This window comes from Prinia subflava, chromosome 11 (assembly GCF_021018805.1).
Source record: "Prinia subflava isolate CZ2003 ecotype Zambia chromosome 11, Cam_Psub_1.2, whole genome shotgun sequence".
Classification (NCBI taxonomy): Eukaryota; Metazoa; Chordata; class Aves; order Passeriformes; family Cisticolidae; genus Prinia; species Prinia subflava.
The window spans coordinates 3,419,917-3,443,525 of NC_086257.1; the positions used below are offsets into that span (position 1 = coordinate 3,419,917).

General features: G+C 40.3%; 1 long non-coding RNA gene across 1 annotated transcript; it reads right to left on the reverse strand.

Moving 5' to 3' along the window:
* Nucleotides 1-6,293: 6,293 nt before the first annotated feature.
* LOC134556033 (uncharacterized) lies at nucleotides 6,294-22,065 on the reverse strand. The gene is made up of 3 exons (XR_010081540.1): nucleotides 21,832-22,065; nucleotides 9,800-10,512; nucleotides 6,294-8,946 (listed from the first exon to the last, which is right to left on the reverse strand). It is a non-coding gene; the product is annotated as an uncharacterized LOC134556033 (long non-coding RNA).
* Between the last annotated feature and the right edge of the window lie 1,544 nt (nucleotides 22,066-23,609).

Sequence of the window (23,609 nt, forward strand, 5' to 3'; positions counted from 1 at the left end):
GCTGTCCCACGCTGACTCTCTTCATTTTATGCATAACTTTCATTTCCTAATAAGAAAGGCAATTATAGCAATGCAGGTTTACTCTGAATCCCTTGTTCAGTGCCATTCTTCAGCATGTTATAGACTCTACTTGCTTTGGAGCAAACATGTCAGCACCATTCTGCAGCCAGCCAAAGGTTTTTGTGCTGGAAATGAGATTTTATCTAGCAGTGTCTTATCAGACAGTGCACTGCCACTCAGATGAGCTGAATTTAACAGCACACAGAACCACAGCATTAGAGCAGTGGTCTACCTTTTCCCTTCCAGTTGTAAATTTTCACAGTAAGAGCAATCCCTAAATCATAATTTAACTCCACAAGGAAAGTACTGATTCTGATGCCTGAAGTTTTAGTTTTCATGTTTTCCAGACTCTGTGCTGCCCAGGGTGCAGCTCTGAGCTCACACTCAGGGTCACTCAGCTCTGCACAGAGCAGGGACACAAAACAAATCCTTTTCCTGCTGAACACCAGTGACAACCATTACAACTTTCAGGTCCAAAAGCACAAACAAGGATGGCTGAAGAGAGAGAACAAGAAGGATGAGACCTCACAATCTGAAGCTGTAATTGGACAATTAAACCCCAATGGACCAAAAAAATGGACCAAAACCTATAAAAGTGTGAGACCTTGTGACCGTTTGTCCATTTTGTGACCATTTTGGGTCCACCTTGGGTGTAGCCCTGGCCAGGCTCTTGTACTGCCCAAGGTGTACCGTAAAGGCCTTTCAATAAATCCCTACTTTATTCTCCAGCTCTGTGCAGTCTCTGTTCCAGGTCAGCCTACCCAAGGCATCAATTCTGCCAGACACATTCCTTCTCCTCTGGGGGCATTGCCACTGTAATCATACTGGGTTTTGCTCTGAGATGTGCAGTTTGCTTTTTCTGAGGTAAAGCACCCAGGCAGACCTCTAACTTTTTGGCAGCAAGGCCTGCATAATAGGTAAAGCTGCTCAGACATCAGGAAGCAGCAATTTTTTGGGGTTTCTTCTCTCCTCAGTGCTTTTTGCCCCTGCAGAATGGAAAGTGAATGTCATGTAGCACTGTAGTCTTGTTTGGCCAGGTGCTGGCATTTCCTCATGAGTAAAATCAGTATCAGTGAGTCAAGGAATCCAAGAGCTTCATCACACCTTCTTAGAGAGCTGGAATTATCAGGGACCACTGTGAGATTAGGGAGGAGAATGCAGGCTCCTGTGAATTTGACCACTCAGTTGTTATTGATGGATGGGATAGAGGTGAAAGTCCTGGTTGTTTACAGACAGAGCAAATGTCTAACTCACAATTACTTCTGTGAGAAATTCTGCTTTGAATGTTCTTGGAGCTAATTGTTTCTCATTCTGGAAGCCACTTTAATGGTGCAAAATACATTTGGGGGTATGTATGTAGCTGAGTGAATCAGAGGTGAGCAACAAGAAAAACTCAGTCCACTGGTGGGAACTCCCAACTTGGAGAGGTGATGTTGGACAGTGCAAGTAACACAATTCTCTATTTCCACAGTCACTCTGATGGGAAGAAGAAGGATCCTGACCCTGGGGATGCTGAGACTCCTGTGGGATATCAATCAAACTGGGTAGGTTAAAGAATTTCAAGTCATGCAACACACCTATAAAGGAAACTTCAGAAATGTGCTAAATTATGGTTTTACATTTTGGGTAGAGGACTTCTTATGTTTTACTCTTGTTTTGACATTAGAAAGAGCTAACAGTGACATCTTAACAGAAGGAACAGCTTTCAGCGAGCTTTGTTCTTTACAAGGACCACAGTAGTGAAAAAACCCACCCTGCAGTACTTATTCTTCTGCCAAAATTTCCTCTGAAATATGGTAAGTTCCTGAAAGAGGATCATTTATGTGGAGGTTCTGCATGCTAGTGATGTGATTAAGAAGAATATTTTAGATGGGTGGAATTTGCTAACAAGGCTCAACATGTCAAACTTAAAATCCATTAATAGCGTTCACATCATCTTTGTATTTCTACCAAATGGCAGATAGAATCCAATTTAGCCACTTTTATATGATTTTTTTTTTTTAATTCATAAAAACTGGAGTCTTGCCATTATTCATAAACAAGGCTGGAAAAATCAGAGTAAACTGCTGAATACCATCAAATACTTGGCTCAAATTCATTTTGGAGAATAAACAGCTCCAACTCAACTGCCAGCACTAACTAAACCTGTGCTTTGTTCTTAGCTGAAAACATGAAGTTGATCCATCTGAACTAGCAGTCAGTTCCTTGCATATAATTTCTCACACCACTACAGCTTCTGGTCTATACACACCTACTAACAGATAAGCCTGTGACATTAAGTTTTGCTCTGAGGAGGAGTGACAGCAGAACCACAGTTCAGCAAGTTTTCCTGGTTTCTCTGTTTCTCAAATTTTCCTGTTTCTCCAGTGGAAAGTTGAAAATGGGAAGGTGATTTTATTGCACCTGTACTGAATGGGTCACCCTTCAGTGCAAATTTGATAAACTGATAAAGATTTAATTGTTTAACAGAATAGGCAGGTACTCACTGTCTCAGACACTTCAATTAAGTTCTGATATTACTAAATATTTGCACAGCTTTTATCATCATGGGATCAGACAGTTTGTACACTTGTTTGGATAGAAATAACATGCTGGCTAGGATTTCTCTTTTCAGGTTTAATCAGGCTTTTCCAAGGTGTTTTTTAAATGCCATATCAGAGAGTATGAATGTTGGTTATGTGCACATTGCACATAATGAGTGACTGCATGTCTTGGGTTGTGTAACCAAAAATGTTTATTCTATTTACCATCTGTTGAAACCAGTTGGGGAGGTTTTTTTCTTTATCTCTTGTATGACCCATTCCTCATAACTCCAGGGGGAAGGGGGCAGGTGTCTTCTGATAACAGCCCAGCTGTTAAAGCAGGTGGGGCAGTGTTTGTGATCTCTGTCACCACTGCCCACCCTCGGGGATATCTTCTGTTCATGGGCCATTGAGGCTCACCAGTGACTGACACATTCCATCATCCATTGGGAGATGCTGCACCCAGTGGGGAGGAGCCAACTATTCCTACCTAGATAAAAACTGAGACCCAAGAACACCAGTTATCTGATTTTCCACTGGATTCCCAGAGGAAGACTGGACCCATCTTGCCACCACTGGACCCTTTCTACAGGATCATCCCTACTCCACAGAACAACATCTGTTAATCCAGGAGTATTTATTTGATCTGCTTCCAACACCTGACAACAGGGTGTCAGGTCGTATTCCTGACTCTGTCAGGGTTTTCTAGGACTTTTGTTTGTTTGCTTGCTTGTTTTTTGCACTACTACATTTGTATTTTTAATATTCCTAGTAAAGAACTGTTATCCCTATTTTCCCATATTTTTGCCTGAAAGCCCCTAATTTCAAAATTATAATAATTTGAAGGGAGGGGGTTTACATTCTCCATTCCAAGGGAAGCTCCAACTTTCCCTAGCAGACACCTGTCTTTCCAAACAAAGACTTTTGGCAGGTGACTGTAGCAATTCTCAGCTGGGGGGTTGTGTCCACACTGCCTGCAAAGTAAAACATGCAAAGCAAATAAAAATGTCAATAAAGGATAAGCTTCTCCAAAGAACAAGCCAGCAGCATGTTAAAGGTAAGTGTTCAAGGGTTACTCAGTGCAGTGCCATTAACAGACCTGGTTTGGGCTTGGAGGGGGAAGAGGCTTTGTAATAACCCACGGGCAGTGCTGTAACATCACTTGTGCATTTAATTATTTCCTGTAAACCATCAAGCTGTTTGCATTTTTCATTCTGCAAGGTGCCTCCAGCATTCCAAAAACAGCTTTGAAGATTTCTCCCTGGCTAATAATCCATCAGTTTAATTAGTACACAACATAGCTGACGAGATGAGCAAATACCTTCCCAAATAACTGATGTGCCAGTTTTGCAGCAACAAAATCCTCACAATGATCCTCTTCCCCACTATTTACTGTAAATCAGAAAATCTGAAATTTTTTCTCCATCTAAAGGAAGAGGGAAAAGCAAACAAAACAAAGAAGTTATTTTACTACAAGACTCAGGACATTAAAAAATAATGAAACAAAATATAGTAATTTCTAACTGGATAGAAAGTTTATCTTGGCCATATATGACCAATTTATTACCTAAACATCTTCAGAAATCCTGGCCTCAGCTTTCAGTGCTCTGGTCATTTTTCATGTCTTGTATTTGCAACAACCATTTTTTATTTTCCTTTCCTTGAAATGTAAGCTTGCACATGCACACCACTGATTGCAACTTAGTTGTGTGGCTTTCAGCATCCCTCTTGCCAAGCAATTGTGCAGTAATTAAATCATTTTGCAAAATGCACACATATTGCTTTCGCCTTTGGTAAAAATTCAACATCTTTCGTGCCTAGGGGAGAGTTCAACAGCAACATCTGAAGTGTGTAAACAATACAAGATGGCTAAGTATAATTCAACATTATATAGGGTTCTCCAGGTATTTGGGCTGCCTTTCAGGAAAACCTCCTGGTAATAAACTTTGGGCATGTAGGACACCCCATTCTCATGTTTGAATTGTTTTTTTTACTTTTACTTTTTACATAGTTTATGTCTCAGAATTTAACTGTGGAACACTCCAGATCTTTTAGTACCCAATTTAGTGATGAACTGAAGAACTAAGCATAGAGAAGATTTATATTATCTATCAAAAGTGACAGATTTTGATAATACACATCAAAGTAATATTTGTTAGACATGCAAATGTAGCGATATAATGTCTGCAATGCCATTTTCTGAGCTGAGTGTGAATGAGAGTATTGGAAAGATCACATGAATGTTGTGATGAGACAGACTTACTTCCTACTCCTTTATGAACTCCTGTATATTTAAATCAGGAAAATCTAATGGCTTCTAGTAGTTGAAGCATTGCCATATTTGATGGTGCAAATTAGGTGTTGCAGCTTTGCAACTGTGTGGGCCTGGAAGAATCACAGGAGATCGTGTTCCTCTATGCCCTTCTTCACTGTTTATGCTTCTCTCAGAGGCACTGGCAGCCTTTCTGGTTTAAACCATTCCATGTGTGAAACTGCAAAATTTTTGCTTGTAGAAAATCATTTGTCTGAGGTAAAAGTGATAGCTTAAGGAACTGATGCAAAAGTGCAACTTTAAAAGAAAAAAAATGCTGTAATCATGCCCCAACCTGCAGTAGAACTGCATTTTAGGGCAGTCACCACTTTGTCGGACTAAGCCTTTCTTGAGGTACCCTAATCCAGGAGCTGGTTTTTATCACAGTTTTTTTCTGCTCTGGAGTATAAAAATGGAATACTAGTAGAAAATAGCATCAAAAACATTTTCAACTACTTCTCAAAATTGTTTTGTAAGGCAAACATCCCTTGGCTACTGTGTATCTTCAACCACTGCTCAGTTTCTTGACAGTTTGTGGAGATTTTTACCACAGTGGATCCTGTTTCAGGTGCCTGGAACAGAAATCTCTTTCTGATTCAGACACTCTCTGATCCAGGCATTGCATCGGCGTGAAAGAGATTGCCACAGAATCCCACTTATTGCTCTCTTGTCCTTCTCTTGGCCCTCTGCTCACTGCTTCTCATTGCCCTTCCAACCCAACAAAATGTTTGGATAGGTGGCAGGTGACATTCACCTGCCATTTCCTTGGCTGGGATTATAACTCTGCAGAAGTTAAAAAAAAAAATCTGTGGCACAGCAGAAAACAAAAGAGAAGAGCACACAATGGAATTGCCTGCAAGTCCATAAGCAGAAGAAAAAGCTGAGGAATTCCCAAGGGCATGGGCCAGTTTCCCTGCCTCAGTCTATCGGGAGCAAGTGCAGCAGCATCAGGCCTGCCAAGGAATGGCTGGGCAAGGAAAGAGATCCCTCATCAGTGTCAGTGATGAGATCCTGAATTTGACAGCAAAACAATGAGAAGAATAAAGATGAGTTGATAATGGAACCACATAAGCAGCACTTGTGGTGATGGGAAAAGCACGTGGGCATGACAGTGAGCTGCTGTCAGCACCTCTCCTCCATGGGGATGGGAGGGAGTGAGACTTGGAGTTTTATAATGACAGGTTGTCTTGGTTTGGAAAGACAGGTATCTGTCAGGGAAAAACTGGAGTTTCCCTTGGAAAGGAGAATGTAAAATTCTCCCTCCAAATTATTACAAATTTGCAGTTAGGAGCTTTCAGGCAAAAATATGGGAATAGGAATAACAGTTCTTAACTAGGAATATTAAAAAATACAAATGCAGTAATAAAAATAATAAAAAAATAAAAAAATAATAAAAAAAAAATTAAAAAAAGGCAAGAAAACAAACAAAAGTCCTAGAAAACCTGACAGAGTCAGGGATATGACCTGACACCCTGTTGTCAGGGTGTTGGAAGCAGTCCAAATAAATCCTCCTGGAGTGACAGATGTGGCTCTGTTGGAGTAGAGATGATCCTGCAGACAGGTTCAGTGGTGCTGAGATGAGTCCAGTCTTCCTCTGGGAATCCAGTGGAAAAGAGGAATGTCTGGGGTCCCTGTGTCCCCGTTTTTATCTGGGTAGGAATGGTTGGGTGCTCCCCACTGGGTGTTCCATCTCCCAATGGATGATGGAACGTGTCAGTCACTGGTGAGCCTCAATGGCCCATGAACAGAAGATATCCCCGAGGGTGGGCAGTGGTGACAGAGATCACAAACACTGCCCCACCTGGTTTAACAGCTGGGCTGTTATCAGAAGGCATCCACCCTCCTCCCCCTGGAGTTACAAGAGATAAAGGGAAAAAAATCTCCTCAATCTGGTTTCAACACATGAAATAGAAAACACATTTTTTGGTTACATTACCCATGACACAGGTTAGGAAATGTTCCAGGCTATGAACTGCAGAGTGTCAAATCCCCCAGAAATATGAACACCATTAAATCACCTTCATGGTACCTGAGTATCCAAAAAATATTTGGATCAGTTTCTGCAAGAAGGAGGAATGCATGAACTACAGGCCATCCTATAAGCAGCAACATGGACTTTTATGTGCTACTAATCTTCTAAATTCCAGAGCAAACTCACCAACTTTTACAGGTCCTACCTTTAATATTGATCTTACCTGGCCAACAAATGCATAAATGTAATAAACTCATTTTAACATCAGAGAATTTTATTAACGTGAAGAGAAATCAATTTAAAGGCCTAAAGTTCAGTGCAATACATCCAGGTAAACAAATTCAGCAGCAGTGATGCTGTCCCATCAAAATGAAAACCCCCTCCACAGAACATTTTTAAAAGAAATTGTGGAAGTGAGTTTACGATTTGAAGAGCCTATATAAAACCCCCAGATTTAAGAGCTGCTTCAACCACAACCTAATAGACAGCAAACTCCAGTCCTGAGAAGGGACTCAAATCTTTTTTCTTTTTTCTTTTTTCTTTTTTCTTTTTTTAATATGGATAAAGCTAGTTCCCACAAAACTGTACTTCCCTCTGTGTAAACCATACCACAACAAGAAGATTCATGTTTCAATCTGTAAGATCAGAGTACTCAGAATGAACAAGTTCATTACAACCCAGAACTCTACAGGAAAAAATTGATTTACTGATGGATTACAAATAGTTGCTGTCAACCTGTTTTTCATCAGTTTGTGGAAAAATCATTTTGGAACGCAAGGCCGCACCCTGTGTATAATTTTTTCTGTAGACTCAGGACTCCTATGACTTCTTTATTTTGTAACTGCAGACTGGAAGAGGCATGGCTGAGTGTTAACTTGTTAGAGAACTTTGTTTCTTGCCATGACGATCTTTATATAATTTAATTGTGAGTTGTATAACATTATATACCGTGACATTTTTGGCTATGTGTCTGTCCAGGGTCCTAGATGTCAGTGACAGGATTTGTGACTTTGTCTTTAAAGCTGAGTCTATAATTCTAGAGATAACCTTCAGTTATAGATGTGTCTTATGAGAAAGTGTTTCTGCATGTAGACCAACAACAAAATATCCCTGAAAGATGAGTGACAGGAGGAGTTGATGCTGCCAGGAAATGCTCAAGGAAGAAGGATAAAGCCCAACACTAATTCTTGCATTTAATAAGAGGTCAAGTGAATCTGTATAACTTCTGAGCAGTTGTGTTTTGTGCTCTTGAATGTTGAGTTTTACATGGGACAGCACAGATGGGATCTTTTGCATATCAATTCCAGGTCTAAAAGAAGTTGGGATGAAGATCAAGACTGATCAAGTGGCATTACTGAGTCCATTCCTGGCAGATCACCCAGCTAATGCCATGCTGCTGCCAATGAGTCTTGGTCAGAAGAACATTTATTACAGAATCACAGAATCATTAGGTTGGAAGAGACCTCCAAGATCATCAAGTCCAACCCAACCCTAAACTCAACTAAACCATGGCACCAAGTGCCACATCTAGTCTTTTCTTAAACACATCTTTTTGTTGCTAAAAAGATAACTTGGTCCAGGAATTGCATATTTTTGCAAGAAATTATAAAGTAGAATAAGGTTAAGGATTGTGTTATCTTATTACCCTTTCCCTTGCCAAGTGAAATGGCATTAAAATTTTCAAGGCTTCAGGTTATGGGTAAGAATCTTGACTTCTTGCATCCGTGATCTTTCTACCATAGTTAAATTGATGTCTTGGGCTGTAGTCCTCAAAGCCAGCACTGGTATTTGCTACAATTTGAAATCCACCTGGTTCAGGATTGTTTCAGCTCTGGAGCAATGACTTTGCCTTATTCTGATGTGAGGTAATACGTGGGCACCATGACTGTCCCAAGAGACAAAGTGTTGTGCTATCTCACAGCAAGTCAGCTCCAGCCCTCTTGTTCCATCTCTTTTGGAATGAGACACGGAGCTTTCATCCCTCCACTGCCTGTCAGCTGGGCTCTGGTGCTCAGAGAAAATCTTAAGGGAGGCGTGGAAAACTTCCATTGAAGATGGTGATGGCAGAAGACAGCATGGCTCTGTAGACATAAAATAAGAGAAAAATGGACAATTTGTCTTAATGGCAGTTTTACAGGTGAGTGATAAAGAACCCTGGACAAGCTGAGGCATTTGAAATAGAAACTGCTATGAAGCCAGAAGATGGGGCATGGCTCACAGAAACTCTGCCTCTCAGTCTCTGCTGCATTCCTTCCAGTGGCTTGGATGTCATGGGTGATGCTCTGTAGTAAATTAGAAATAAGTGGATTACATCTATCTCTTATGGACTATTGATATATCTGCATACTTGCCAGAGGCTTCCTGCAGTGATAGGTAAGACCCAGACATGCTGGCAGTGACATCCTAAATGATGAAAATGAAGAAGTGAATGGGACTTCATACAGGCTGTTGGAAAGGAAAGAGGAATTGTCATGAATATTTCCAAGGTGCAAAAAACTCCCAACTTGTGGAGTTTTTGTACTAGGACTGAGTCTGAGCTCAGGTCAGCTTAATGACCAAGCTGCCACTTGTCCAACGTGGAATCTGTAGACAGGAAGCAAACATCAAGGAATTGTAATTAAGTGTGTGGCCAATGCAATCCAAGAGCAGTGTGGGTGAACGCAAAACCACATTTGTGCCACAGTTTCTTGTCATTCCCTTTTCCCTCAGTGTAGTTATGAAAAATCTGCAGTGCCTTAAATGCAAAGGTTGTTGTCATCCCCAAGTTTTGTGTGCATTATTAGTGTGTCTTGTTTCTGCCTTGGACACTTCTTAAAAATCTGTGCTCACAACTGCAAGAGAGCTTTGTAACAACTCTGTGATCCACTGGAGCTGCCCCCTGTGTGTGCACAGAACAGGAGCTTTCCTGTCATCACCTGAGGCATCTCTGCCTACCTCCCACAGCTCCCAAATCTTGGCTGGAGTGGTTGCTGCTTTGACAGTGAGATCATCCTTTGTGTTTCTCAGCTTCTGGTGCTTTGCTGGTTCTTCAGTTCAGCTCTCTTTCAGCAGTTATTGCTTGTGTTTTTTTCAGAGCTGTGTTTCATTTCCTGGGTCTTCTCTTTCCTGCTTTCCAAAGTGAAAGTGTGCATTTCTTTATTGAAAGTAACTCATTAAACACTTCTGGAAAAGATAGTGTATAAAGTTTAAAAATGGTGCAATGAGAAGTATAAAGGGATAATAATTAACTTAATGTACGATATTTGCATGAATAGACTACAAACGTCCTTGTTATTGATGTCTCTGAACAGCAACTATTCCAGGTATGATGGAGTGCCCCTCAGAAACTGCAGGCTGCATCCAGCACAGATGACAGAACGGTGCTGTCACTGCAGGCAGCAGAGCTCACTTGGCAAGAGGGTTCTTTTTTGGCACAGACCTTCAGCTGGCACCTGTGGTTTTGTTAAACACTGCAGCTCCAGCCAGAGGTGTGTGTGATTTTCATGTCAGGCCACCCCTGTTAGACTGGCCAAACTCTGCAGCAGTGACCTGGGGCAGTTCCTAACGAGGGTAATTACCTGCCTCTGTGTTCTTGGTGATTTCCAGAAGTAGAACATTTGGCAAGTCAGTGGATCTGGAAACCCTCTGGCCACCTCTAACCTTCTGTCCTGTAAAAAGATTTGAGGTATAGTGATCATAAAGCACCATGGCTTGCCACTGCAGAAAAAAAAGTTCCTGAAAGTAAATGAACAACATATAAATTTAAATATAACCCATTTTTCCACCATAGCTTTGTTTCAGAAAGCACATTAAGTTACTGTCAAGGGAATAACACTCTGAGAACCAGTTTTATTTAGTTAGATTAATTCCATTTTAGTATTTCCATTAGCCATTTTAAACTTGGCACTGCAAAGTAATAAAATCCTCCAAATATTGACAGATAGAAAAGTAAATGCCACCCAACCATGACAAGCCATTTTTCACCAACCTCCTGGAGACAGAAAGACTGCTATCATAATTTATTTATATATTAATAAGGCACATGATTTTTATCACTGGTTATTCCCTTCTAGCAATTAAGGCAAAGCTGATAAAAATCTTTGCTAAGTCAACATTTTTGACAACTTTAAAAAATTTGTAGCTAAAAGTCTTTCTGGGCTGCACACTGGGAAGAAAGGGGTAAAGCTCCTCTTGTGGAGTGTGTCACTGCCTTTGCCATGAGGGGATGGAAAGTGAAGGGTCACAGGGGTTTATAGGCTCAAGGACTGGCACTGCAGCCCCCTGTTCCACTGCTAGAGTTTGCAGATTTAAAATATTTCAATAATTAATCTTCATGGGGTTTATATACACCAAGGAAATACTTTCTGGTTTGTTAATATTGGGAAAGTAGAGCACATCTGTATAAAGCCACTTCCTGGGTTTCCATATCTGTCCCTCTCTTGGTTCAAGACCAGAACTTCAGCTGATGACAACAAAGCTCCAGAGGTTCCTATCAGCTGAGAATTTTCTCTCTTTAGTTCCAGTGTTTGCCTCAGAATCATGGTAATTAGCATTTATTGGGAAGACTAAGTGGTTTCTCCTATGTAATTGCAAGGAGAAAACAAATCCTTGGAGAAATCACTCTTGGGAAAAGGGTCTGTACAGCATAAATGGGGAGAACAGAGCTCCTGGCCTTTGGACAGTGACAGTCACTTCTCCAGCAATATTAGGGAAGCAGCTAGTAATCCTAATTTTGTAATGTGTGCACAGTGGTTTGCTAAATGTCAGTGGGTCATGTTTTCTAGAAACACTTCTCATTCTGCTTAATAAGATTACCCAGGCACAAAACCAAAAATACCTGTACATTAACAAAATGTTTTAGAAAATTGATTTTCTGCTTTCTCACTACCCAAAGAATACAAACCCATATATTGGAGTGTCTCTAAAATCATACCTTTGTCCCTTGACAGCAAAACTTGTGACTCAGATAAGGTGAGGTGTCTAAACATGAATTAAAATCTTGGGGTAACCTTGCAGTGTATTACACTATATATATATATATTAAAATATAATATTTTACACTCTCTCTATATATATATTTCAATATTATATTTTACACTACATATATATAAATATATATATTATACTTCCAGCTAAGCAAGGCCCCCAGCAACAACAAAAAGTGATTTGCTGTGATAGGGACAAAAGGGGAGCCTTCTTTAAGTCTGTCTTCACCACAAGGAACTGAGATGTGCTAATAAAACCAGTTGTTTTAGCTATAGAGAATTTTACAACTGTTGCTGGTTGTAACCTGTTAATTCAGCCTTTCCAGCTACAGTAAAAAACTGTAAAAAAACCTTTCCAGCTTAGTAAAAAAACAGGAGTAATAAATGCAGTTTTGTTAATGTATTTAGCAATCTTAGGTTTCCTAATGATTATTACCATTCCTAATTTTAATGAGGTTTTTTTGAATTTTGCTTTTGATTCTGCTATCCACTGTATTTTTAGTTTTTAATCAATTTTTAGGTTTTAATCCATTTCAAGGTTTGCTGTAAAGGATCCAATGGTTTGATGTAGAAAGGGAAGGAAAAGCATAAGAGTGCCACCTCACTGCCCTAGAAACAATTTTCTCTTAGTTCTCTACACACTGAATCCTTAAATTATCTCAACAACCATGCTGACTTTGTACACAGAACTAATGAAACCCTGTTTAACCTGCAAATCTCATAACCGGCAAAACCAGGTTATATTTTCTTTGCCAACACAGAATTTCATTAAACTACTGTTCCATAATTTACTCTTAAGCCACAGTAGCTCGAATCCTGCAGAACTGTAAAATATGGTATGACTTAGGTTCAACAACACAAAGTGAATGAAGTGTTAATTTGATAATTGTGTGGTTCATCTGTGCACTAAAACACAATAAAGCACACTTTGTTCCATCATAGCAGGGGGATTCTGATGGTCTCATGCCTTTCACCACCCCAGCAGCATCACAACCTCCACCAAAGGAGGAGCATGACCCCCAAAGGGCTTCACTGCAGCTGCAGGGCAGGTTTCTGACAGCTGCCTTCATTCTAAATGATGGACCAGGCTTTTAAAAGTATTTTCAGTAGGCACAAATCTAGTTTAATATAGGTGTATGTAAGGACAGAGTACATGTGGTCAAATTTGAGAAATTACCCATGGTTTTTGTTTAGCATTCTTTCTAAAGATTCTGACTTTGTCGTGATACAAAGAAAAATGAAAATAGGGGTTCAGGAATAAGGCCTGAATCAGGGAAAGGTGGATGCTCCTGGGATGATAGCATTCCTTTCTCTTTATGCCAGTGTCCTCACTGGGATGAGAAGACACACGCCAGGTCCAGTATTGTCACATGATGCTTTTGTTGTGCAGAGAAGGAGGGAGAAGGGTGTATCCAACAGTACCTGCAACTGCTTGGAGTCCAACCACACACAGCTCCTGCTGCAATTGAGTCTTTGGCCTCAAAACCAGGCTGGAGTCTGACACATGCAGCAACATCTCTTGTTTCAAGATTTCTGGTTTCTTCACCCACCTTAGTAGCTCTGCTGCTGCCAGCAGATGTTTTGGATTATGTAACTAAAAAAAAAGTGTATTCTATTTCATCTGTAGAAAGCAGTTTGGGGATGGTTTCTTTTTTCTTTATCTCTTGTAACTCCAGGGGAGGAGGGCAGATGCCTTCTGATAACAGCCCAGCTGTTAAACCAGGTGGGGCAGTGTTTGTGATCTCTGTCACCACTGCCCACCCTCAGGGATATCTTCTGTTCATGGGCCATTGAGGCTCACAGTGACTGACACATTCCATCATCCATTGGGAGATGCTCCACCCAGTGGGGAGGAGCCAAACATTCCTACCCAGATAAAAATGGGGACACAGGGACCCCAGACATTCCTCTTTTCCACTGGATTCCCAGAGGAAGACTGGACTCATCTCAGCACCAATGAACCTGTCTGCAGGATCATCTCTGCTCCAACAGAACCACATCTGTCACTCCAGGAGGATTTATTTGGACTGGTTCCAACACCCGGGTCAACAGGGTGTCAGGTCGTATTCCTGACTCTGTCAGGTTTTCTAGGACTTTTGTTTGTTTGCTTGGGTTTTTTTGTATTACTGCATTTGTATTTTTAATATTCCTAGTAAAGAACTGTTATTCCTATTCCCATATTTTTGCCTGAAAGCTCCTAACTGCAAATTTGTAATAATTTGGAGGGAGGGGTTTTTACATTCTCCATTCCAAGGGAAACTCCTGTTTTTCCCTGTCAGATACCTGTTTTTCCAAACAAAGACAGCTGACCAAAGGCCTTTTTTAATTAATGTTCTAATAGTTTTTCATCATGTTCTAACAGTTTGAGTTCTCAGCCATAGTTACACCACTGTTACCATCAGGCTTGTTTCTTCAGTGTTTGAAATGACATCTTCTGATGGCACAGCAAGGCTCAACAAGGCAACCTATGTGTTGGCAAACTGTGAAATCTCTGATCTCATCATTGCTACAATCCCAAGATGAACACTCTTCCCTGAGATTGCTTTGATGAGCTTGTTGAAATATGTAACAGTGAGAATTCTGGCAAGAGGAATTTAGTTTATGTTGCTAAGCAATGAAGTCACCCTTCAGGTGACGAATTTAGACTCCTGAGTGAGTTTTTCCCTCACAATATTTTGTGGAGGCTACTAGTGTCTGGTAAGGCAGATAACTTGTCCTAAGGCTCCCATCAGTCAGAGGATTGCTCCAAAACCCAGAACAATAGCTCTGTTTTCAGAAGACTCTTAATCCCAGTATGTGATGTCTTCACTGCACTTTTAGCAGAATTAGAATCTGATTTTGCAGCTGCTTTTATGCTAATGGAACTCTACTGTTCCTGAAATTGCATTGACTCTAACATTTGTTTTTCTGCAATATCTAGAATCATCACTGTGGACAAGCCCACTGTGTCAGACACTTTGCAGACAGAATAAAAGGATTCTTTGGGCTCCCAATGGTTCACTTTGGCTCTTATGCAGCAAAATCCCTTGGAAAGATCCACAGACCCAACTCTGTGGCCATTTTAAACTCCTGGAGTAGTTTAATGCTTCGCTGCTGCAAAAGGCTGAAAGGGCCTATCTTGGCTGTGAAAAGGTGAAAAAACCAGGCTAATAATGTACTTGAACTGGAAAGAATTTTTTTTTTTTTGCATATCTAACAGTATATCCAACAGAAGGCAGTGATAACACAAAAACTTTGTGTTGTTTCCAGTATTTATAGGAGGCTCTGCACCTACACAGGAAATTATTTCCTTAGTGATGAGACCCTTGCAAACCAAATGCCACCTACATGCTATTGTATTAAAGTGACTGGCATGAAACTGTATTTGCAGAGCAAGGAAGTGATTTGCTTGTCACATATCCATCTCTTCAGCTAGAGGTTTCCTGGTGCATGGAATTGCCCCCCAGGGTCGTAACTGTCACCAGGAATTCTAGCTGCAAGTAATTTTGGAAACAAGTATTTAGGCTTTAAAATCCCAAGAGGCAACAAAACCTATGGTTTAGTCATTAGAGCTTCTACCAAAGCACCCAAACCATCTGTATTGTGAAATACAGCACAATATCCAAGGCCATCATCTAATGTCTGTAACAAATTTTGTGCCAAAATCAGTCTGAGGCACTGACCAGATTGAGGGTAATGGGTGGGGAGGGGGGGAAGAAAGCACCAGTTTGCTTTTAAAAGGAAAAAAAACTGCTTCCTTAAAATGCTGTACAAAAAAAGAAAGAGACTTAAATGAACTGGAAATTATTTCCAGCTCATCTGCAAGATGACTGAGCTGTTTGTGCTCTCCCTGCTCAGTCCTCTGTACTAGCCTGAAGTAGGATTTCTTCTCAGGGAAGCTTTTAGGACCCTGCAGAGTGAGGCAGGGATGGCAGCCACAGTGCACCAACTGTCTCTGAGGTTTGTGCCTGTTCTGGGTAGGTGTGAGGTGAACCCCGACCTTTTTTTATCCATATTGGAAGCTTGGGCACTGCTATTTTCTTGCTAGTTGACACACATCTGTGTCAGAAGTTGTTAGGAAATAGTTCTGAGGAGTGTTTTGGGATATGTGCATATACACATTGTTCAACTGAGCCCTTCGAAAAGGGCAGGGGATTGTGTTTAAATTGTACATCGAACACAAATATGAAATGTTTTTCAATATTTTTCAAAAATGAAAAATAGAAGGAATGAGCTGGATGTTGGCCAAGCTATTTCCTATTACCAACATCCACTTTCCAATCTTCTGCAAGAAGTGAGGTGGGGGCATGAAACTCTCCTAATTTTGTTCTTTAAGGCAATTCTTCTCAGCCTTTGCCAACAAATAAGCTCAGCTTGCTCAGGCTGCAATCTCTTTAACATCTGAATTATGTCAGCAGATAAAATTTATAACAGAACTTCTCAAATGATAAGGCCTTTGTCCAAAGTCTGTTCCAATGTGAGTTCTCTGGATTTGGTGTTGGGAACTCAGTGGGGTGTTTTTCTTTAAAAGCAAGGGTTTACAGCTGCCTGAAGCAAACAGGAACCCATGGCACTGGTGCAACACTAGAATTTTTAAATCAGCTGAAAATTACTTGACATTTAACTTAAAAAATAGAGCAAAACCATTCATTCTCTACTTGCTTTCTTAACATGATGTGTTTGATATAAAGCTCATTGACATTAACATGGCTTTCTGTTAAAAATTAGTTTCTGATTGGGAGTTAGAAGTATTTAAGCATAACTAAAATGGAACTAAATGACAGAAGAAAGTCAGGAAAGATTTAGATTCTAGTCTTTTATCACTTATAATGTGGGATGGAAGTGTTAAAAAAAATCAGCATAGCAAGTAATAACAGGAATTCAGAATCAGCCAAAACAGAATTATGAAAGGAGTCCTTTTTGTCATTTCCTTTCTATACTTTGATAGCAAAAATATTCTGTAGATTCTAAGCATAAGGAATAAAAAGGATGCTACAGAGCTAAGATATTACTACAAGTATTGCAAACCTGCAACAAATTTTGTAAAAATCTTGTGGAACTGATTTTTAAATGTGAATTTGAAGGCAGCCAGCAGAGGTAGCACATAATTTGTCAGCCTCTCTGTGGTCAGTGGGAGTTACAGCACATAGAAGCACAATCAGCTGAAAAGTAATCCACACCTTTGGACACTTCTCTCTCCTTTTCCAAAATAGATTGAGGTGTAATTGTTGTGAGAAGAATCATTCCTCTTACACAGCCTTTTAGAATTAGTGGGATAAGTATTTCATTAGAAAAGTTGAGTGGTATTTGCTTGCAATTGGCCTTTTTTTTTTCCCCAGATCTATAACAATATTCAATAATCTTAATTGAGCTAGCAACACAGGAAAGAAATTTTTGCATAGATATTGTTTCACACTTTGCTTTACTGCAACTTAAGCTGTCAAAGAGCCTGTCAGTGACAAGTCCCATTGCACAGAGAACTCAGATTCTGCTGTAAAGTATCTTTAACCTTTTAATACCTGATAAGAAAACCTTTTTGAAGGAGATCAGAGTAGGTGTGTCTTGGATTCTCTCCACAGTTTCACCATGAATATCTGCTGTGACATCTCATGAGTCACTTCAGATGTTATGGCCATTTCTCCTGCTGGGTATTGGTGGTGCTGATTCACACACACATTGTTTCTGTCTCTATATCTGCACTGTTGCTGGTACTTTTCCTGGCCCTTCCCATGTTGAAATTCATCCTAATTCCTACACAATTCAAGAGTAAAATGGTGAAAACCAGTAATACTGTTCAATGCACAAGCTGTTTGTTCACTGGAGCATTGCTGTACATACCCTTAAGCTGGTCTGAGGTACTAGTTCATAATTAAATATTCTGTTTTCTTTGTAAGAAGTTCTGCTTGTAATGAATTGCATATAGAGGTAAACTTTTAATAACCTAAATCATTTGTAACAGCACTGGTTTACAAACAGCTTTACTCTGATGTTCTGCTATCTTTCCAAAGGAGCTCTGGACTGCAAAATTCGAGATGGAGCATCTAACAGGACAACCTGAAAATGCATCCATATTAAACTTTGAGCATCTGTAGAGCACACCTATACCACATCCACAGGATTTTTTTTCTGTGTTGCTTTCCTTTCCCATGTTGTTTATCATGCTTAAGAGTCACGGCTCCAGCTTGGATGCTGAAGTGTTTGGATGAAATAACTGAGTGAAAGAGGGCAGGTATCATTTCCTAATCAAAGGAGAGAACGTCAGCTTTAGATAAGACAACAAGTGGACATAAAATTCACCTTCCAACACTGACACATTCTGGGAAAGCATTTCCTGGGGGTTTTTTTACTTCTTGAATCATTTCCCCTCACATGAGCTTGAGAGAAGTACCTGGCTGCTTAAACTTGTCAAACTATCTCACCCTGCCAGGGAAGAGACTCAGGGTCTCTGCTGCAAGGGGAGCATCACACTTTCCTCAGCACACCCTGAGGCCTTTGTAAAACTGCACCCATTCCTCAGTCTGTAACAGGGCAGCTTTTAGGATGTTCTGTTTTCTGGCAGAATATTTTGTGATGAACCCAGATGAAATTAAACAGCTTTTCCTCATTTTGTCACTTTTTTAAAACAATGTTCTAGTCAGAACTACATGATTGAATAGCTCATAGTATTCCAATTGGCAAATAGATAATGGTGTTGATTACTCAAATTATGAAAATAATCTTTACAGCCTGTAGTATGAAATCTCTTTATGGTATTTCAAGACCTTGCTGCAAGGCTGTTTCACCAAATAGCTGAAGAAAGAAACTTCAAAAACAAAACACAGGCAGACAAGACTTAATTCATGCAGAAGAATTAATTACTGTCATATCAAAAAATAAATGTAAGTACCATGAGATATGTAAATTTACTTTTAATTAGCATCACAAACTGCTGATACAACAGAAATTAGAAGAGATGGTCAAGTGTGTGACAGGTGTGCAATGCAGTGCTTGTGGTGAGAGCTGAGCTTCAAGGTGTGCAGCACAGCCACTGAAAAAATTTGGAAGAGGACTTTTTGCAGCAGAAAGAGATGAAACAAATGTAAATTTTGTGTATCATATGTTGGCTTTGGAATCATTTTGGCAAAGCCCTGTAGTTTTCCAAAGGCCATCTTTCACCTAAGGCCTTGGAAAGTTCTGGGAAACATCTTGAGATGGCTTTAGAAGTCCAGGATTTCAAATAAGTGATTTATTTGCCTGACTTTTAAATTATTCTGCACATAAAGTTCAACCTCTTTTCCAAAACTTCAAATGCTGAAAATGTACATAAAGTGAAATGTAATGTGATTATATCCTATCTCTTGGCATCAAGGAATATCTCCCAAATAATTCAAGAATCGTTCCAGAACTGGGAAGTTACTGTTAATTTGATTAATTTTCCATCTCTATAATAAAAGAAATAGCAAGCCTAGAGGAAGAGAAAAGACTTGGAAGTGCGTGGTGCAGACACAGGAAGAGCTGTGTAAGGGTTCCTGGTGTTTTGGGCCACACTCCTGATTTGTCAGGCACAGATGAGTGATGCTGTGTGGACAGCTCAGGTGTGATTTTGAATAACACGGTTTTCCTCTGCAATGGTAAAAGACTAAAAAGCTCCAGATGCAATTGAAATAGTTTTGAAATAGTTATTTACTGAATAGTGAAATGAGTGTAATTCCCTGTTTAGGTTCTGGCTGAGCACAAATCCTTTGTTCTGGGTCACTCAAGAAGAGCTTGCACAGTCTGCAGGAGCTGTGAATGCCCACACAAAACAGATAGGACATGCTGGTAAGCAAAACACTGAAATTAAACCACATACAGCAGGTATTGTGTTTTCGTCTTAATGGTTGCACATTATCCTGTGAATCTCAAGGGATTTTATCCAGGAAAAATAACAATAATTCTAAGCAAGCCTAGAAAGATCTTCTAGACACCAAAGCTTGAGTATTGATCGAGTTCTTTGAAAAAACACAATAAGTAAAGTGAAGTTTGGAACCTGGTCCTAAGAGCACTTAAATATAGTTCAACTCTTCTATGTAATCCCTTTGAAAGTCACTCTGAAATCACTGAGCTGGAATACAGCTTATTAGGCTATTAAATCCCTCTTTTCAAGAGGATTAGAACAAACTCCAACTTGTGTTCTAGGCTGGTAACTGTGGGGTTTAGGTAGATTGTCCAAGTTTTGATTTCATGGCTCCTGAATGTGTGAGATAATTCTCAATTCTAAATATGTTGTTGCCCTCATTACAATTAAAACTCTCTTACTATCTTCCAGGTATTTTTTATCTTTCCTATCAATGCTTTTCAGAATAAATCAAGAAGTGGTTTTCAGGAGGTAAGACAGCAAGCAAAGTCCTCTTGGACAATCCTTTGAACAAGTTAATTTATAGAAACCAGGCTGAAAAATTATATTTAACATCTTGACAATTTGTGGAAGTAATTAAAGCAAACACCCATAAAATTAAAGCACATCCATGGAAAGCAACAAGCTAGATCAGATGAAATAAAGCACATTTCAACATGCTGTGGAAAGTTGTGAACTGCTTCTCCAGGAGATTTTGCTGCTCTGCTCCTTGCACCTTTCTCAGTGATGCTTTCCTGGGCAGGAAGCATTCATTGGATTGTAAGTGTACAAATCCCCTCAGTGGATGTTTCCTACAGGGTGAGGTTTGTGGGGTTTTTATAACAAGAATTTTGTGTTTCTTTCCATACTCTGGTTATCTTTAAGTTTCCAATCATTGCTGTGTCTTGTTTTTTTAGTCCTGCTGTGTGCAGTTACCAGGATCCTGACACTGCAGTGACACTTTTAGGGCTGTAGTGCCTGGCCTGGCAGAGCCACGTGAAGAAACAAATCCCTTTTTATGCTGAAAAAGAGCAGAACTGGGAGCACACACTGCCCAGCCTCAGTGCAGCACGCTCCTAATGATGGGGCTGCTCTCCAACAGACTGCAGTAACTGACAGGAAAAGCTTTATCTTCTCTCTCACAAGAACCTTTAAACCTCCCTTTAAATAAAAGCTTATCTGCTAATTGGTTTGACCCCCAATTCACCTGCTCAATAAAGGAATTCATCACTTTTGCCCAATCTGATGGTTAAAGGTATTGGTAGCTCTCACCTGGGAGTGTGAATGAGGTTTGGGTTTTTTATTCCAGGCACCATGCTGTTCCATTTATTGGGAAACCACTACAATGCCATTGATAAAGATATTTTAAAACCTCATAAATCAAACAGTGACTTATGTGATAATTCATGACAAGTCAAGGATATTAAAGTATCAATATACTGAATATATTGTACTGAATATAGTAATTAAAAAAATAAAAAGATAAAAACAGCTGTGCCTGCTGAAAGACTTGCAGAAAGGATTGATAATTACCCTGGCATTATGATAGGTTGATTTCTACAAGGTTTGCATCTCTTCACTTTATATTACTTTGCACGTATGACTTTGAGGTATTAGTTTGAGGCTAATTTTTTACTAGATTTCAGAACCTCATACTTGATGACAAGACTCTACAAGCCTAAACAGGGTTGCAGTGCCCAAGGGGAGACTTGTTAAAAAACAATTTAGAGGCACTATCTTAACTGGAATATTCACCTCATCTGCATTTTACAGACTCCTCTGGAGCCTGTCATGCACAAGGTGCACTCTTACCAATCCACAGGGATGATGCTTGACAGAATTAACCCTCTGATGCTGGATCTGCTCAAAAGAAGAGACAATTTATGTTGAGTGTGGCACCATATCAATAAAGACAGTAAACCTGGAAGAGCAGACCTCAGCTGCAATCAAAGGTCAGTGTCTTGGAACACTGGACAGTGACAGCTGGATAAAAAGAGAGAGATGGGGTCTGTGCATGTGTGTGAGGGTGTGCAGGCTCATAAAATGGAATCAAAATGAAAAATCAGTTAAGTGGCCTGGAAACAAAATCCCAATTTTCATTTTCCATTGTCCTGTAGAGAAAATATATACCTACATCATGCAAGGATAAATAGTGATGTTCACCTTACCTTACCCAAGTCAGGACTGAAGACTAATGCAGCTGGAAATGTTTTGTTTCTTCCAGAAGCCTTCAATATCAAAATTCTGACAAGTCTGGAGGAAATGAGTAGAACTTCAGAGGGTGGGACTTACAGTTCTACAGAGCTTTCCAGATTTGTGTTCATCTTGTGTGACTTTTGGTAGAGCTAAAAGTTCTCAAGGCTCCAGATACTCTTCTTTAGCACTCAGAGCTTTCCAGCCACTCTGAAATATATTTGGTCTCTTGCTAAGTTGGTCCCAATTCTTTGCCCTGTATTATATCCATGGAGAATGGCCAATCTGACTGATAAATGCAGTAATTTTTAATAATTATTGCCTTGCATGGCAATTCTTCAAATTACTGCTGAAAAATCTCCCTCATTAGAAGCCAGCCACAGCAGTAAACAATCCTGGGAACCTTTTGTGTGAGCTGGTGCAGTGTTTTTGTGCAGAAACACAGAGCAGGGCTGGCACTCCAGACCAGGACTGAAAAGCTTTTTCCTTTACCTGTTACATTAAGTCCCATGTGAAAGCATTCATTAGCACAGCTGCAAGTCCAGCTCTCAGAGCTGCAAGAGCTCACACTGATGACAGAAATCTCATGCTATTAATGCACAGCACAGGCCTGCAACACTGTGAGGAAGCACCAGCACTCATTTAACTGCAGCAACCTCCCAGTTCCTGTCACCCACAGCCTTTGGGATTTCTTTCTGTTATAGCAGCTGCTCCCAGAGCTGATGTAAGAAAAGCAAATTTCTCATAAACATGATTATTCAGGAATTTGGAGACAACTGGCCATGCAACAGATGCCTTGTAATTCTTCCTGAGTTATGTCTTCATTTTTGTGCTTTGGGAATGAAAGGATTCGTTTTTTCCAAGTTCTCTGAGCATGTATTCAGCCCCAAAGCAGGTGAAGACTGGACAAGTGACCTTTCCTAGGCTTCCAGCTCCAAACACATGGCCACAGCCCTTTGTGAGTTGAGATGGGAGTGGGAACTGCACCCACAGCCTCCCATGTGCCTCCTGTGGCAGTGGATGCATCCCTGAGAGAGGAACTGCCCAAAGCACAGGATTTGGTGTGTCAGGCCTTATCAGCTGCTGGGCAATCACGATGAGGATGGAGTCATCTGACTTTCTTACCAGAGCAGAGCAATGTGGTGTTTTCATAAGAAAAAACACCATTAAGGAGCCAAAGCAGGGAAATGTGGAAGCTGCCTCAGTACTCAGGGCATGCCCTGGAGCTGCTCCTTGTTGGAAGAACCCAGCTCTACAGAGATGGGGCAACTGAGAGGTGTTTTTAAAGATTTTATTCCATTATCAATCTCCTAGAAAGGTGAGACACAAGAGATGTAAAACTCAATGCCATTCTATCAGAAGCCAAGCTATTTCTTGGTTACAATGGCTTATAAATGCTTTTGCCACACAGTGCTGCTAATGCTTCTAACACCAATCACCTATTATTTTACCCCACGTGGTCTTGCTACAATGCATCTTTCACAGTTCTAATTCTCAAAAATATCTGGTTTGTTTGCAAGGGCATTGTTTGAAACTTGTTTCCAGTTCCATTTCTCTCTCAGCAATGTCTGTCCTATCCCCTGCCCTTTCTCAGCCAGCACACCTTATCTCAGAGTTTGCCTGCAGATGCACAAGACACTGTGAGCTTCTGTCAGGCTTTGAGAGTTCTCTACAAATCCATTTCCCACACCCCTTCAGAGCTGCCAGTGGGGTCACAGACCTGCAGGGTGCCTTTTGCTGTTTTCCAGGAGCT